The sequence below is a fragment of the Triturus cristatus genome, chromosome 7 (genome assembly GCF_964204655.1).
Source record: "Triturus cristatus chromosome 7, aTriCri1.1, whole genome shotgun sequence".
Taxonomy (NCBI): domain Eukaryota; kingdom Metazoa; phylum Chordata; class Amphibia; order Caudata; family Salamandridae; genus Triturus; species Triturus cristatus.
This window is the reverse complement of record NC_140590.1, coordinates 1,548,611,128-1,548,628,222: the sequence shown is the minus strand read 5'-3', so window position 1 is coordinate 1,548,628,222 and position 17,095 is coordinate 1,548,611,128. Positions and strand designations below refer to the sequence as shown.

Sequence of the window (17,095 nt, the reverse complement as noted above, 5' to 3'; positions counted from 1 at the left end):
GTTACAAAACCGGTCATAGCCCGAGGTGGCATTCAGCAAGGGACCTAATGGCTCAGCACCCATAATGCGGTGAAGGTCCTCTAGCCTAAGTTTGTTCCAGTGGCGCCGAGGTATCCGCAAGGGAGGCGGTATAGTAGGATTGGCAGGGAGAGGAAGCCAGGCAGACACCAGATAGTGGTCAGACCATATCACAGGATCAACCGCCACGATCCGAACGTCCGAGAGAGTGGTAAAAAACGGATCCAGGATGTGGCCGGCCACGTGTGTAGGCTGAGAAATAAGCTGGGTCAACTGCAAAGCCTCTAAGTCGGCCAAAAAACCACTGATGGCCGGAGACTCTAACCTGTCAAAGTGGAGATTTAGATCACCCAGGATGGAAAAATTTGCACAGCCACTAGCCAATGAGCTCACAGCCTCCGGAAAGGCACCTCTAAAAGCAACATCGCACCGTGGGTGCTCGCAAAGTGCACCGTGCGCCCACAGCGCGCGCACGGTGCGCGAACTGCATGGTGCGCGCACGGGGCGCGCACGGTGAAAAACCTGAAAAAAAAAAAATTAATAAATACATAACTTAGCATTTAAAAAACTGTACAAATTCACTGAAAAAACCATAGGTTTCACACACGTTATAGTTACGAATTAACATTTAAAAAACCTTGCAAATTCACTTAAAAAACCATAGGTTTCACACATGTTATAGTTAGCTGGACATTTCACTCGTAAAAAACCAATGAAATTCCCCCGTTATAGTTAGTGCAGGCAACTATAACTTACGCGACCGCAATCCTCTGCTGATGAAGTCAGATATTACATCACTGATGACATATGTGTCTTTATGAAAAATAAATATGTGTAATATATGTATAGCTAAAGATTAATGGAAGAAGACATGGGTAAATAAGTGTCTAAATACAGTGATGTAATATCTGACGTCATCAGCAGAGGATTGCGGTCGCGTGAGTTATAGTTGCCTGCACTAACTATAACGGGGGAATTTCATTGGTTTTTTACGAGTGAAATGTCCAGCTAACTATAACATGTGTGAAACCTATGGTTTTTTAAGTGAATTTGCAAGGTTTTTTAAATGCTAATTCGTAACTATAACGTGTGTGAAACCTATGGTTTTTTCAGTGAATATATATATATATATATATATATATATATTTTGCCACATTGTAGCCCTGGTTTGACGCTGGCGCTCTTGTCCAAGGCAGTGTGTTTCTTCCGTCAGGGCCACGCCGGTTTCAATGGAAAATGTCAAATCTACTGCCTCGCGACAGACTGATTTCTTTTAGAAAAACGCACTCACTCGTGTTCTCAGAAATTTAAGGCGGCTTTATTTCAAATAATTGCCGTACCCAATGCGTTTCACCTTTACTCAAGGCTTGATCACCGGATACTGTATACTAGAAACAGACATCTTTTATTTCTAATAGTCCCCAGTTACTTCCTGTTTTGGGTGTGATGCATTATGGTTAATGTGGTTAACTTTTACAAAAAACTTACAAACATGTGAGTTTACAAATAAATTTAAAGTGCTCACTAGAGAGCGTGATCTGAAAGAGAGATAAAATGGAATATAAAGATAACAGCGCAATATAAAAAAAGCAATCGAAATTTGGAGAGATTGCAACTTTAATAACTTTTAAATTGTGGACAAGGACATGAACGCTCACTAGAGAGCACGATTTGTATAAATAAATCGGGACATTAAGCAGCCGTGGTCAAGCTAAATAATTAATTTAAACACTTAGAAATATGAGCACTTTACATTTATTTGTAAACTCACATGTTTGTAAGCTTTTTGTGAAAGTTAACGGCAGTAGATGTGACATTTTCCATATATATATATATATATATATATATATATATATTCAAGCCGAGATCCTCCTTCCAAGTGTCCTCAATCTTTTAAGGGGGTGGCTCGAGACCGGCGGAGCAGAACCGGCTAACAATATGTACAAAAAACGAAGTTCCACTCGAGCTCTCAGGGGCATGTGCACAGAAATAGCAGACTCAGATCCAAAAGTAAAGGGGGTTTATTACTTCATAGACCCGCCGTGACGCGTTTTGCCACTTTCGTGGCTTGTTCACACAACGTTGTACATACGAAAGACACCATTACATACTTTTCAAATGTCATGGAAAGAGAAAGAGGCTCTCGCGTTTGATGTAGCATTACATTGTAGACATGGAAGCAGTACGAGCGCCATCTTTGCCTGTCTATTCTAATATAATTATAGTACTGTCACTCGTTCTAGATGACGTATTTGTGAAATTATAACTATAAAAAATGTTAATTAAAGGATACTCGAAATTACCAGTACCATTTCAACCAATTTAAAAAAATATATCGTTATGCGTCATTATTTTGCATTTTCCTTCGGGATGATAATAGACAACCGTTTATACATTTGTAATGCAGTCATGTAATTAATAATACCATTAATAATACCATCCTTCGTCAATTCAGACAATTATACATTGTAAGGTAAAATTAATAAAGTTTTTTTACACGTCTCAGAAAAAAGTTTTTTCTAGTTGCCAGGTTACAAAATTAACATTGTTAATCAAATGTGAATTTTAAAGTCATATTAGTGACGGTACTTGCTTCCTTGGTGTCCTAAGAGTCTCTAGTGATCAAAATGTTGTTTCCCCTTGTTAGTGGGTGAAATCGAGATTCTTCATATTTTGTATATCTCCTGTACTTGATGTACTTATGTTCGTTATGTATAACAGGGTATAACATAACGAACATAAGTACATCAAGTACAGGAGATATACAAAATATGAAGAATCTCGATTTCACCCACTAACAAGGGGAAACAACATTTTGATCACTAGAGACTCTTAGGACACCAAGGAAGCAAGTACCGTCACTAATATGACTTTAAAATTCACATTTGATTAACAATGTTAATTTTGTAACCTGGCAACTAGAAAAAACTTTTTTCTGAGACGTGTAAAAAAACTTTATTAATTTTACCTTACAATGTATAATTGTCTGAATTGACGAAGGATGGTATTATTAATGGTATTATTAATTACATGACTGCATTACAAATGTATAAACGGTTGTCTATTATCATCCCGAAGGAAAATGCAAAATAATGACGCATAACGATATATTTTTTTAAATTGGTTGAAATGGTACTGGTAATTTCGAGTATCCTTTAATTAACATTTTTTATAGTTATAATTTCACAAATACGTCATCTAGAACGAGTGACAGTACTATAATTATATTAGAATAGACAGGCAAAGATGGCGCTCGTACTGCTTCCATGTCTACAATGTAATGCTACATCAAACGCGAGAGCCTCTTTCTCTTTCCATGACATTTGAAAAGTATGTAATGGTGTCTTTCGTATGTACAACGTTGTGTGAACAAGCCACGAAAGTGGCGAAACGCGTCACGGCGGGTCTATGAAGTAATAAACCCCCTTTACTTTTGGATCTGAGTCTGCTATTTCTGTGCACATGCCCCTGAGAGCTCGAGTGGAACTTCGTTTTTTGTACATATATATATATATATATATATATATATATATGAATGCTCGTTTGCCACGCCCCAGGAATGAGCTGCACTCGAACGCTGAACAAGGTGGCAAGCCTTTAATCAAGAGTACAGGCAGAATGATGCTGGTAGTTCAAATCTGACAGCTACAACGCGATGAGCCTGACGCGTTTCGAAGTATTATCCTTCTTCCTCAGAGGCAATCGTGATTGTAAATGCGTGCTCGGGTCTGCATCTCTTAATGCCTAATTATACGCCCCCAGATGGGCGGGTCAAATTTCCCAAGGCATCATGGATGTCGTAGTCCCAATAATCAAACCGCTGATGGTGCACTAATTTCTGTCCTTTTCAAGCCCGCCAATGGGCCACCACCAACAGCGTCTGCCTTAATCCCAGATCAACGCTCCACATAACCGGCTTGGTATACATCCTGCCGCGTGGCCCCCTCTCTTCGCGGGGTGGTGCAACTCGACGGCGGGCCGCCGCCAAAAATGAATGCTCGTTTGCCACGCCCCAGGAATGAGCTGCACTCGAACGCTGAACAAGGTGGCAAGCCTTTAATCAAGAGTACAGGCAGAATGATGCTGGTAGTTCAAATCTGACAGCTACAACGCGATGAGCCTGACGCGTTTCGAAGTATTATCCTTCTTCCTCAGAGGCAATCGTGATTGTAAATGCGTGCTCGGGTCTGCATCTCTTAATGCCCAATTATACGCCCCCAGATGGGCGGGTCAAATTTCCCAAGGCATCATGGATGTCGTAGTCCCAATAATCAAACCGCTGATGGTGCACTAATTTCTGTCCTTTTCAAGCCCGCCAATGGGCCACCACCAACAGCGTCTGCCTTAATCCCAGATCAACGCTCCACATAACCGGCTTGGTATACATCCTGCCGCGTGGCCCCCTCTCTTCGCGGGGTGGTGCAACTCGACGGCGGGCCGCCGCCAAAAATGAATGCTCGTTTGCCACGCCCCAGGAATGAGCTGCACTCGAACGCTGAACAAGGTGGCAAGCCTTTAATCAAGAGTACAGGCAGAATGATGCTGGTAGTTCAAATCTGACAGCTGCAACGCGATGAGCCTGACGCGTTTCGAAGTATTATCCTTCTTCCTCAGAGGCAATCGTGATTGTAAATGCGTGCTCGGGTCTGCATCTCTTAATGCCCAATTATACGCCCCCAGATGGGCGGGTCAAATTTCCCAAGGCATCATGGATGTCGTAGTCCCAATAATCAAACCGCTGATGGTGCACTAATTTCTGTCCTTTTCAAGCCCGCCAATGGGCCACCACCAACAGCGTCTGCCTTAATCCCAGATCAACGCTCCACATAACCGGCTTGGTATACATCCTGCCGCGTGGCCCCCTCTCTTCGCGGGGTGGTGCAACTCTACGGCGGGCCGCCGCCAAAAATGAATGCTCGTTTGCCACGCCCCAGGAATGAGCTGCACTCGAACGCTGAACAAGGTGGCAAGCCTTTAATCAAGAGTACAGGCAGAATGATGCTGGTAGTTCAAATCTGACAGCTACAACGCGATGAGCCTGATGCGTTTCGAAGTATTATCCTTCTTCCTCAGAGGCAATCGTGATTGTAAATGCGTGCTCGGGTCTGCATCTCTTAATGCCCAATTATACGCCCCCAGATGGGCGGGTCAAATTTCCCAAGGCATCATGGATGTCGTAGTCCCAATAATCAAACCGCTGATGGTGCACTGATTTCTGTCCTTTTCAAGCCCGCCAATGGGCCACCACCAACAGCGTCTGCCTTAATCCCAGATCAACGCTCCACATAACCGGCTTGGTATACATCCTGCCGCGTGGCCCCCTCTCTTCGCGGGGAGGTGCAACTCGACGGCGGGCCGCCGCCAAAAATGAATGCTCGTTTGCCACGCCCCAGGAATGAGCTGCACTCGAACGCTGAACAAGGTGGCAAGCCTTTAATCAAGAGTACAGGCAGAATGATGCTGGTAGTTCAAATCTGACAGCTACAACGCGATGAGCCTGACGCGTTTCGAAGTATTATCCTTCTTCCTCAGAGGCAATCGTGATTGTAAATGCGTGCTCGGGTCTGCATCTCTTAATGCCCAATTATACGCCCCCAGATGGGCGGGTCAAATTTCCCAAGGCATCATGGATGTCGTAGTCCCAATAATCAAACCGCTGATGGTGCACTAATTTCTGTCCTTTTCAAGCCCGCCAATGGGCCACCACCAACAGCGTCTGCCTTAATCCCAGATCAACGCTCCACATAACCGGCTTGGTATACATCCTGCCGCGTGGCCCCCTCTCTTCGCGGGGTGGTGCAACTCGACGGCGGGCCGCCGCCAAAAATGAATGCTCGTTTGCCACGCCCCAGGAATGAGCTGCACTCGAACGCTGAACAAGGTGGCAAGCCTTTAATCAAGAGTACAGGCAGAATGATGCTGGTAGTTCAAATCTGACAGCTACAACGCGATGAGCCTGACGCGTTTCGAAGTATTATCCTTCTTCCTCAGAGGCAATCGTGATTGTAAATGCGTGCTCAGGTCTGCATCTCTTAATGCCCAATTATACGCCCCCAGATGGGCGGGTCAAATTTCCCAAGGCATCATGGATGTCGTAGTCCCAATAATCAAACTGCTGATGGTGCACTAATTTCTGTCCTTTTCAAGCCCGCCAATGGGCCACCACCAACAGCGTCTGCCTTAATCCCAGATCAACGCTCCACATAACCGGCATGGTATACATCCTGCCGCGTGGCCCCCTCTCTTCGCGGGGTGGTGCAACTCGGCGGCGGGCCGCCGCCAAAAATGAATGCTCGTTTGCCACGCCCCAGGAATGAGCTGCACTCGAACGCTGAACAAGGTGGCAAGCCTTTAATCAAGAGTACAGGCAGAATGATGCTGGTAGTTCAAATCTGACAGCTACAACGCGATGAGCCTGACGCGTTTCGAAGTATTATCCTTCTTCCTCAGAGGCAATCGTGATTGTAAATGCGTGCTCGGGTCTGCATCTCTTAATGCCCAATTATACGCCCCCAGATGGGCGGGTCAAATTTCCCAAGGCATCATGGATGTCGTAGTCCCAATAATCAAACCGCTGATGGTGCACTAATTTCTGTCCTTTTCAAGCCCGCCAATGGGCCACCACCAACAGCGTCTGCCTTAATCCCAGATCAACGCTCCACATAACCGGCTTGGTATACATCCTGCCGCGTGGCCCCCTCTCTTCGCGGGGTGGTGCAACTCGACGGCGGGCCGCCGCCAAAAATGAATGCTCGTTTGCCACGCCCCAGGAATGAGCTGCACTCGAACGCTGAACAAGGTGGCAAGCCTTTAATCAAGAGTACAGGCAGAATGATGCTGGTAGTTCAAATCTGACAGCTACAACGCGATGAGCCTGACGCGTTTCGAAGTATTATCCTTCTTCCTCAGAGGCAATCGTGATTGTAAATGCGTGCTCGGGTCTGCATCTCTTAATGCCCAATTATACGCCCCCAGATGGGCGGGTCAAATTTCCCAAGGCATCATGGATGTCGTAGTCCCAATAATCAAACCGCTGATGGTGCACTAATTTCTGTCCTTTTCAAGCCCGCCAATGGGCCACCACCAACAGCGTCTGCCTTAATCCCAGATCAACGCTCCACATAACCGGAGTATACATCCTGCCGCATGGCCCCCTCTCTTCGCGGGGTGGTGCAACTCGACGGCGGGCCGCCGCCAAAAATGAATGCTCGTTTGCCACGCCCCAGGAATGAGCTGCACTTGAACGCTGAACAAGCCTTTAATCAAGAGTACAGGCAGAATGATGCTGGTAGTTCAAATTCCTGCGACGTGGCAAACGAGCATTCATTTTTGGCGGCGGCCCGCCGTCGAGTTACACCACCCCGCGAAGAGAGGGGGCCACGCGGCAGGATGTATACCAAGCCGGTTATGTGGAGCGTTGATCTGGGATTAAGGCAGACGCTGTTGGTGGTGGCCCACAAAGGACAGAAATTAGTGCACCATCAGCGGTTTGATTATTGGGACTACGACATCCATGATGCCTTGGGAAATTTGACCCGCCCATCTGGGGGCGTATAATTGGGCATTAAGAGATGCAGACCCGAGCACGCATTTACAATCATGATTGCCTCTGAGGAAGAAGGATAATACTTCGAAACGCGTCAGGCTCATCGCGTTGTAGCTGTCAGATTTGAACTACCAGCATCATTCTGCCTGTACTCTTGATTAAAGGCTTGCTACCTTGTTCAGCGTTCGAGTGCAGCTCATTCCTGGGGCGTGGCAAACGAGCATTCATATATATATATATATATATATATTCACTTAAAAAACCATAGGTTTCACACATGTTATAGTTAGCTGGACATTTCACTCGTGAAAAACCATTGAAATTCCACCGTTATAGTTAGTGCAGGCAACTATAACTCACGCGACCGCAATCCTCTGCTGATGACGTCAGATATTACATCATTGTATTTAGACACTTATTTACCCATGTCTTCTTCCATTAATTTTTAGCTATACACATATTACAAATATTTTTTTTTCAGAAAGACACATATGTCATCAGTGATGTAATATCTGACGTCATCAGCAGAGGATTGCGGTCGCGTGAGTTATAGTTGCCTGCACTAACCATAGCGGGGGAATTTCAATGGTTTTTCACAAGTGAAATTTCCAGCTAACCACAACATGTGTGAAACCTATGGTTTTTTAAGTGAATTTGCAAGGTTTTAAATGCTAATTCCTAACTATAACGTGTGTGAAACCTATGGTTTTTTCAGTGAATTTGTACGTTTTTTTAAATGCTAAGTTATGTATTTTTTTTTTTTTTAAGGTTTTTCACCGTGCACCGTACGCACGCTGTGGGCGTGCAGTGCGCTTCGCGCACCGCACGCCCACGTTACGCAGTTCGCTGAATTTTTCCGTTTCTACCGCACGCGCACGCTACGCGCACTCCGCGATTTTTCGAAACAAAATTAAAAGAAATTTTGGCCCTTGGGGGTCCTTCTGGGAACCCCTGACAAAGGCTAGGGGGTCAGGAATTGTCCACCCTGCCCCCTTTTCACGTTCTCCACCTTTGTTTTTCACCCCCTCAGACTGCGAGAGACAAAATGGCGGTGACACTGCATGGTTTTGACCGATTCGAATGTTTACTAAGATCTAACAACCAATCAGAATCGTGCTCGCGCACGGCAGCGTGCGCGTACAGTAAGTTTTACCGTACGCGCACGGTGCGCGCTTATAGATATATATATGCTTTTAAATGCTATTTTCTCAGGAAATACTGAACAGATTTACACCAGACCTGCAAAAGACACATCCCTGACCTGAGGGCTACCTCTCTGCCAAATTTTAAGTAATTCTGTTCAGCCGTTCGGGCTGTAGCTTGGACTAAAGGTCCTATGGAAAAATGCATGGGGAAAATGCGTTTTGGGACCCCCCTTTTTCTCAGCCCCCGCTTAACGAATCCCCCCGAGACTTTCAGGGAAGGAGCGGAGCGGAGCGCCCCACCTATTTTGAAAATTTCGCGAGAATTCGTCAATCGGCGCCAAAGTTATTCCAAATAGAATGTTGCGGATTTCCTATGGAAACACGATCCTAACTTTAACTATCTACTGGCGACCACCAGTAGATAATATATATATATATATATATATATATATATATCAAAGCTCCTTAGTACGCCATAAAATAGGAGCACTCGCGGGCGGGTGCCGGCAACGCGGTGGTATTCCGCGTCAAAAATCCAAGCTCACACGAAGGCAGAAGCTGAAACACGTTTTTTGTTGCTGACAAGGAAATAAAAACTTGACGCAAAGGGGCCGATTCCGATCCTGGAAAAACCGGGTACGAATCGTCGGACGGAGCGTTTTCTCCGTTCGACTCGTACCCGGGAAAAATACCTTACAAACATGCAAGTGCGATTCGTACGGAAACACCATTTCCGCACGAATCGTAAAAAACACCGACCGGCCAAAATATACCCGCAATTCCGATCCGGGACACCGCGTACGCGACATTCGCACGGAGTCAGGCAGCGTTTTATGGACCAGCAAGTACGATTCGTACCCACAGCACTTCGCACGGCAATATTTTTACAGGACCCAAAAAGTGCCGGAAAAGCCAAGTACGCCACGATGCACGGCAAAAAGGGGGCCCGGTACGCACCGTAACCCCATCCCTACACGTCCGCACCGTACCCCCAGACCCCCCCCATGTCCGTGCCGTACCCCCACCCCCGTATGTATGGAGCATACCCCCACCCCACCCCGTAGGTATGGAGTGTACCCCCACCCCACCCCGTAGGTACGGTGCGTACCCCCACCCCCGTATGTACGGTGCGTACCCCTCATATGTACGGAGCGTACCCCCACCCCCATATGTACGGTGCGTACCACTCGTATGTACGGAGCGCACCTCCACCCCCCGTATGTACGGTGCGTACCCCTCGTATGTACGGAGCGTACCCCCACCCCCCGTATGTATGGTGCGTACCCCTCGTATGTACAGAGCGTACCCCCACCCCCGTATGTACGGTGCGTACCCCTCGTATGTACGGAGCGTACCCCCAACCCCCCATATGTACGTTGCGTACCCCTCGTCTGTACGGAGCATACCCCCACCCCCCGTATGTACGCTCCGTACATACGAGGGGTACACACCGAACATACGGGGGTGGGGGTATGCTCCATACATACGGGGTGAAGTGGGGGTATGCTTCGTACATACGGGGGGTGGGGGTACGCACCGTACATATGGGGGTGGGGGTACAGCGCGTACATGGGGGGGCTAGGGGTACGGCGCGTACATGGGGGGGCTGGGGGTACGGTGCATACTTGGGGGTGGGCTGGGGGGGTGTTCGGCACATATGCGGGCACATGTTTGGACGTCTCCATGGTTGCTATGGGAGTTCGCTCTATACGGTGTTTTTTCCATATTGTGTATTCGGACGGACGGGACGGATCGTACTTGCGCGCTCGGACTTCATTTTCCCGATTTGTACGTAAAAATGTCCGGGGACGTGTCGGACACTTTTTCCGACCCGAGGACGTGTCGGGGAATTTTCCCAATGCGATTCGTATGGATTTTTTTACATACGAATCGTACTTGCCAGTTTGTACGGGACTTGTACGATTCGTACGTAAAAAAATACGGATACAATTCGTACAGGGAATATTTTTAACGAATCGGAATCGGCACCAAATTGTCCTGTGAGTGCTGGCTGTGTTCCTAAAGAAGGGAGGAGGAACTGTGAGCTTGGATATATATATATATATATATATATATATATATATATATATATATATATATATCTTATCTACTGTCGGTCGCCAGTTGATAGTTATAGTTAGGACCGAGTTCCCATAGGAAATCTGAAAATTCTATTTTGAATAACTTTGGCGCTGGTTGGCGAATCCTCGCGAAATTTTCAAAACTAATGGGGCGCTCCGCTCAGCTCCTACCCTGAAAGTCTCGGGGTGATTCGTCAAGCGGGGGCTGAGAAAAAAGGGGGGTCCCAAAACGCATTTTCCCCATGCATTTTCCCATAGAACCTTTAGTCGAAGGTACAGCCCGAACGGCTGAACAGAATTACTTGAAATTTGGCAAAGAGGTAGTCCTCAGGTCAGGCATGTGCCTTTTGCATATATGGTGTCAATCTGTTCAGTAGTTCCTGAGAAAATTGCAGTTAAAAGTACATAAATATCTATATGTGCGCACCGTGCGCGCACGGTGACCGCACCTTGCGTGCACCAAATGTGCGCGAGCGTAATTCTGATTGGTGGTTAGATGTCAGTCAACATTCGAATCGGTCGAAATCAGGAAGTGTCGGACGCCATTTTGTGTGTGGCAGTGAAAAAGAAAGGTGGAGAACGTGAAAAGGGGGCAGGGTAGTGAGTTCCTGACCCCCTAGCCTTTGTCAGGGGGTCCCTGAAGGACACCGAAGGGTGAAAAAAACATTTTATTTTTTTTCAAAAAATCGCGGGGTGCACGCACCGTGCGCGCTCCGTGTGCGCACCGTGAAAAACCCTTTAAAAAAACAAAACATTTTAAACTGTTTACAAGTTTATAGAAGATATTAACTATGCTTTTCAACTTTATCCAAATTCAAAATAAAAGAGCTGAGCCATTCCATATTAAAGGATACAGTCAATCTATAACTATATACATAGGTAGTTTATTGTAAAATAAATATATAAAAAATATAATAATACATACATAAATTAGTATTTAAAAAACCTTACAAATTCACAAAAAAAACATAGGTTTCACACACGTTATAGTTAGGAATTAGCATTTAAAAAACCTTGCAAATTCACTGAAAAAACCATAGGTTTCACACGTTATAGTTAGCTGGACATTTCAATCGTGAAAAACCATTGAAATTCCCCTGTTATAGTTAGTTCAGCTAACTATAACTTGCGCGACTGCAATCCACTACTGATGACGTAGCATATTACATCACTCATGACATGGTCAGTGACATCACTCATGACATCACTGATGACATCTCAAATGACATCACTGATGACATCACTGATGACATCATCCAGTGAATATGTGTCTTTCTGGAAAAAAAATATTTTTTATATATGAATATCTAAAGGTTAATGGAAGAATAAATGGGTAAATAGGCGTCTAAATGGATGTTTTTTTTTGTAAAATTAATTGTATAACTGACTTATTAACAGTATCCTAGTGAATACAATGATGTAATATGCGACGCCATCACGCGAGTTATAGTTAGCTGAACTAACTATAACGGGGGAATTTCAATGGTTTTTTACGAGTGAAATGTCCAGCTAACTATAACATGTGTGAAACCTATGTTTTTTTCAGTAAATTTGCAAGGTTTTTTAAATGCTAATTCCTAACTATAACGTGTGTGAAACCTATGGTTTTTTTTGTGAATATATATATATATATATATATATATATCAGGAAAAAGTTCCTTTGAAGAAAGGAAAGTCGACGACTTGTCTGTTGCGCTCAGTATTTTATTGTCAGCACAAACGTTAGACGCGTTTCGCCTGTGTGAACAGGCTTGTTCACTAACGGTTCACATAAAGTTTTCTGCCATTTTTAAACAAAACAGTGATTGCGTGACACGTGACAAACTACAAAACCATAAATAGTGAAAACAGACTGGTAGTTCTTTATGAAAATATCTCGTGTGTCAGCTCTCATGATTGTATTCAAAACAGTAAATATATTATCCTGACAATTTTGTGCCTCAAAACTAACTTTAAATTATGCAGGGTCATTCCTGTACCGATTTCAAAATTTGAGGCAAACACGTCATATTTTTAAATAAAATTTGGTGATATGCCAGGATACGAACCATGGGCAAATGTATCTACATCATAGTCGGGACAGCCCCAGTGGGCTAACCTATTGCCACAATAGACTGATTAATATACATGATTTCAGATAAACCACGGTTACAGACAATCAAGCCCAAGTGGGCAAACTTGACACTGTGCTGAAAACATGAGCAAGTTCATTGAGACCACCTTTGATTTGCATTAGTCTGTGTAAAGTGCTTGTGCTAGAAGAGTTTTTTGTATTAAAAGTTCACCAGATTCAATCTTTACAAAATTTCTTTACAGATAATTGGGCTAGGACGGAAGCAGAATTGCATTTATAGATGTGTGTGGAAGTCTTCTTCAATGTTAAGACCCTCAGGGATCTTTGTATTGAGACGAATGATGTAACTCGACTCTAATTTTCTCAATCTTTTCACTCGATCACCTCCCCTAACGCTCATAGGAGCTGCGTCAATCACACAATACTCAAAACCCACAGTATTTCTATTATGATATTGATCAAAATGCCTGGCTACGGGATAGGTCTTATCTCCATTCTTAATGGCCCTTAGGTGCTGCAGGATACGCTTGTGAACAGGCAAGATCGTGCTGCCTACGTACTGAAGGCCACATGGGCACCGCAGCACATAGACAGCAAAATCAGTCCTACATGAGTATTGACCTCTAATCTTACTTGCATGGGGCAGTAGGCCGCCTGAGAAAGTAGATGTATTCCTGCCATGGATACAGGCTTTACATTTTGCACATTTTACAAAACCATCTTTTCTTTTAAGCCATGTTTTGGGTGCCTGCACCTGTGTCGTTGGTAGCATGTTAGAGACCAGTGATTGTTTCAGGGATTTTGCTTTTCTGAATGTTATTAGAGGTTTGCGCCCCACTTGCTTCTTTAATACGGGGTCATTTGCAATGATGTGCCAATGCTTTTGTAGAATCTTACGCAAGCTGCCCTCTTGAGTATTGTAATTAGTAATTAGTCTACACTGGTCATCCTTTACAGTAGCTCGCATATCTGGCTGTTGCTCCCGGCTAAAGAGTATTTGTTCCCTTGATTTCTTTTGTGCTTTCACAATTGCTGTTTCGACCCAAGCCCGGGGAACGTGACTGACCTCTGGAGGTAAGCGAGCGCTGGATACGGATCGGAAGAGGGAAAGCCAGTAAAAGCTATTAAAGTCCCAATCACTGTAAAACGGACACTGGCGGTTCTGTGCGCTGGGATTATCCCAACTCCATTCTTCTGTAAACATAATGTCAGCATCAGAAGTTCAAGAAAGGGAGGAGGCGGCGCTCTCGATATTTGCTGATGCAATTTCTGTCGCTCATACGAGTTCTGCTTCAATGGGCAATGCTACAATATCTGATGTATCTGTGCGCCTGAATTTTGAATACAATCATGAGAGCTGACACACGAGATATTTTCGTAAAGAACTACCAGTCTGTTTTCACTATTTATGGTTTTGTAGTTTGTCACGTGTCACGCAATCACTGTTTTGTTTAAAAATGGCAGAAAACTTTATGTGAACCGTTAGTGAACAAGCCTGTTCACACAGGCGAAACGCGTCTAACGTTTGTGCTGACAATAAAATACTGAGCGCAACAGACAAGTCGTCGACTTTCCTTTCTTCAAAGGATCTTTTTCCTGATATTTTCGGGCCGGGCTTTGGCGGTCCGTTTGTCGGCGCGCCCTCTGTTTTGGAGGTGGCAGGCATACCGGAGCACCTGGGAAAGAATATATATATATATATATATATATATATATATATATATAGATATATATTCACTGAAAAAACCATAGGTTTCACACATGTTATAGTTAGCGGAAATTTTACTGATAAAAAACCAATGAAATTCCCCCGTTATAGTTAGTGCAGGAAACTATAACTCACGCGACCGCAATCCTCTGCTGATGCTAATACTGTATTTAGACACTTATTTGCCCATGTCTTCTTCCATAAATTTTTAGCTATACATATATTACAAATATTTTTTTTTCATAAAGACACATATGTCATCAGCAGAAGATTGCGGTCGCGTGAGTTATAGTTTCCTGCACTAACTATAACGGGGGAATTTCATTGGTTTTTTATCAGTAAAATTTCCGCTAACTATAACATGTGTGAAACCTATGGTTTTTTCAGTGAATTTGCAAGGTTTTTTAAATGCTAATTCCTAACTATAACGTGTGTGAAACCTATGGTTTTTTCAGTGAATTTGTACGGTTTTTTAAATGCTAAGTTACTTTACGCCATTCGTGGCGTGCGCGCCCACTTAACGCAGTTCGTTCCGTACCCCCCACCCCCGCATGTATTTACCGTACCCCCCACCCGCGTATGTCCGCACCATACCCCAGGCGTACCCCAATCCTCGCGTATGTCCGCACCGTACCCCAGGCGTACCCCCCCACCCGTGTATGTCCGCACCGTACCCCAGGCATACCCCAATCCTCGCGTATATCCGCTCCGTACCCCAGGTGTACCCCCCACCCGCATATGTCTGCACCGTACCCCAGGCGTACCCCCACCTGCGTATGTCCGCACCGTACCCCAGGCGTACCCCAATCCTCGTGTATGTACGGACCATACATACACGAGGATTGGGGTACGCCTGGGGTACGGTGCGGACATTTGCGGGTGGGGGTGCGCCTGGGGTACGGTGCGGACATACGCGGGTGGGGGGTACGCCTGGGGTACGGTGCGGACATACGGGGGGTGGGGGGTACGGTCCATACATACGGGGGTGGGGGGTACAGTCCATACATATGGGGGGTGGGGGGTAAGGTGCGGACGTACGTGGGTGGGGTGGGAGGCTGGGGGGCCGTACGACTCGTACCCCGGGCACAAGTGTACTCGGGGTAAGGGTCGTACAAAGTTCACTCCGTACGGGGCCTTTTCCATGCGCTTGTGTTTTCAGACGGGCGGTACGGATCGTACTTGCGCGCTCGGACTTCAGTTTTATGATTTGTAAGTAAAACTGTCCGGGGACGTCTCGTAGACTTTTTCCGAGGCGATTTGTATGTATTTTTCACGTACGAATCATACTTCGCCGTTTGTACGGGACTTGTATGATTCGTACGTAAAAAAATACAGATACGAGTCGTACGGAAAAAAAATCCAGTATCAGAATCAACCCCTATATGTTTAAAACGACATACATGGCCCCTTTAAAACTCGACTGGATTCAGGGGTGCTTTCTGATGCCAGGAAGACAAGAGGACTGGTAGTCAGAATACGGGGAAGGTAGGGAACAGGAAGAGACCAGGTAGAGTGGAACTCACAGCTGGTGGAAACATCGGTAGACCACGTGTAGAAGACATCCATCACCAGCTTCCTAGAGAACGCTGATCCATACGCAGGAGGATGCTTCCAGGACAGATTCAAAATGCCAGGTGGCCACCGGTCAGAAGATACGACCGGCCACACTCCTGGAGGAGCGTGGCTTCACCAGGTACGGTCACGTATTTTGGGGAAGTGGGAGAGGCGAGTAAAAACCACCTGGGATATAAGATGTCATTGCCATAAGATTGCTAACATTCCTGTTAATCTCATTATGTCCTAATAATTACTGTGTTTTTTTTATCATCCTCATGGAAAAATTTGAGTTTTTGCACCATATTTGTACACGCCTGGGTGGAGGGGTGGAAAACAGGTGGGGTTCAGAGGAACACTGGGAATTTCATTTTAGAGAAGAAGGGAGAGGAGCAGAATTATTTCTTCGTGATTCTATACCATTGACCCTAAGCTTTCAAGGGAAAAGTAAGGATTTGTATAATCTAAAGGAGTGACCAATTATACACCTGATGATGGTGGTGGCTGCATGAACGTTCCTCACACCCATCCCTGTAGAAACACAAGAGTGAAAAGTCCAAACTTTATACTTACCTGTGGCTTCTTTTTTCCTCCAAGGTCCTGAGGAGAATGGTTCACCTGCAAGAGAGAAGAAAGTATATTAAGAAGAGGTCACACCTGTTGTATACCAACATTGATTAAAATAAAGAAGGACTAAAGCAACAGAGCATGTGTCTGAAGTCCCGCTTTATTACAATAATTAAGTATACATTTACGTTCCGATATTTGTTTTTCGAAATTTTTTGGATTAATATTATGTCTGTGATATAAGGCAACCTTTTATGAGATGCTAGGAAATCAGGAATTATTAGGACTCAGGTATGAAGGTACTCAAAGGTTTTTTTAAGTATCGGTCACATGAGTTATGTTGTTGATTGTTATAGAATGGCCAATATTGATTTCTCTTTGCTTGCATTTTCGTTTATTTTG

General features: G+C 44.9%; 1 protein-coding gene across 1 annotated transcript in view; it reads right to left on the bottom strand.

Annotated features, from left to right (window-relative positions):
- Positions 1-16,724, bottom strand: part of LOC146812348 (potassium channel subfamily K member 9-like) — a 228,336-nt gene extending 211,612 nt beyond the window's left edge. The window contains exon 1 of the mRNA XM_085619341.1: positions 16,700-16,724. The gene's annotated coding sequence lies outside the window, so the exon portion shown is untranslated. The remainder of the gene's footprint in view (positions 1-16,699) is intronic.
- Positions 16,725-17,095: the final 371 nt, after the last annotated feature.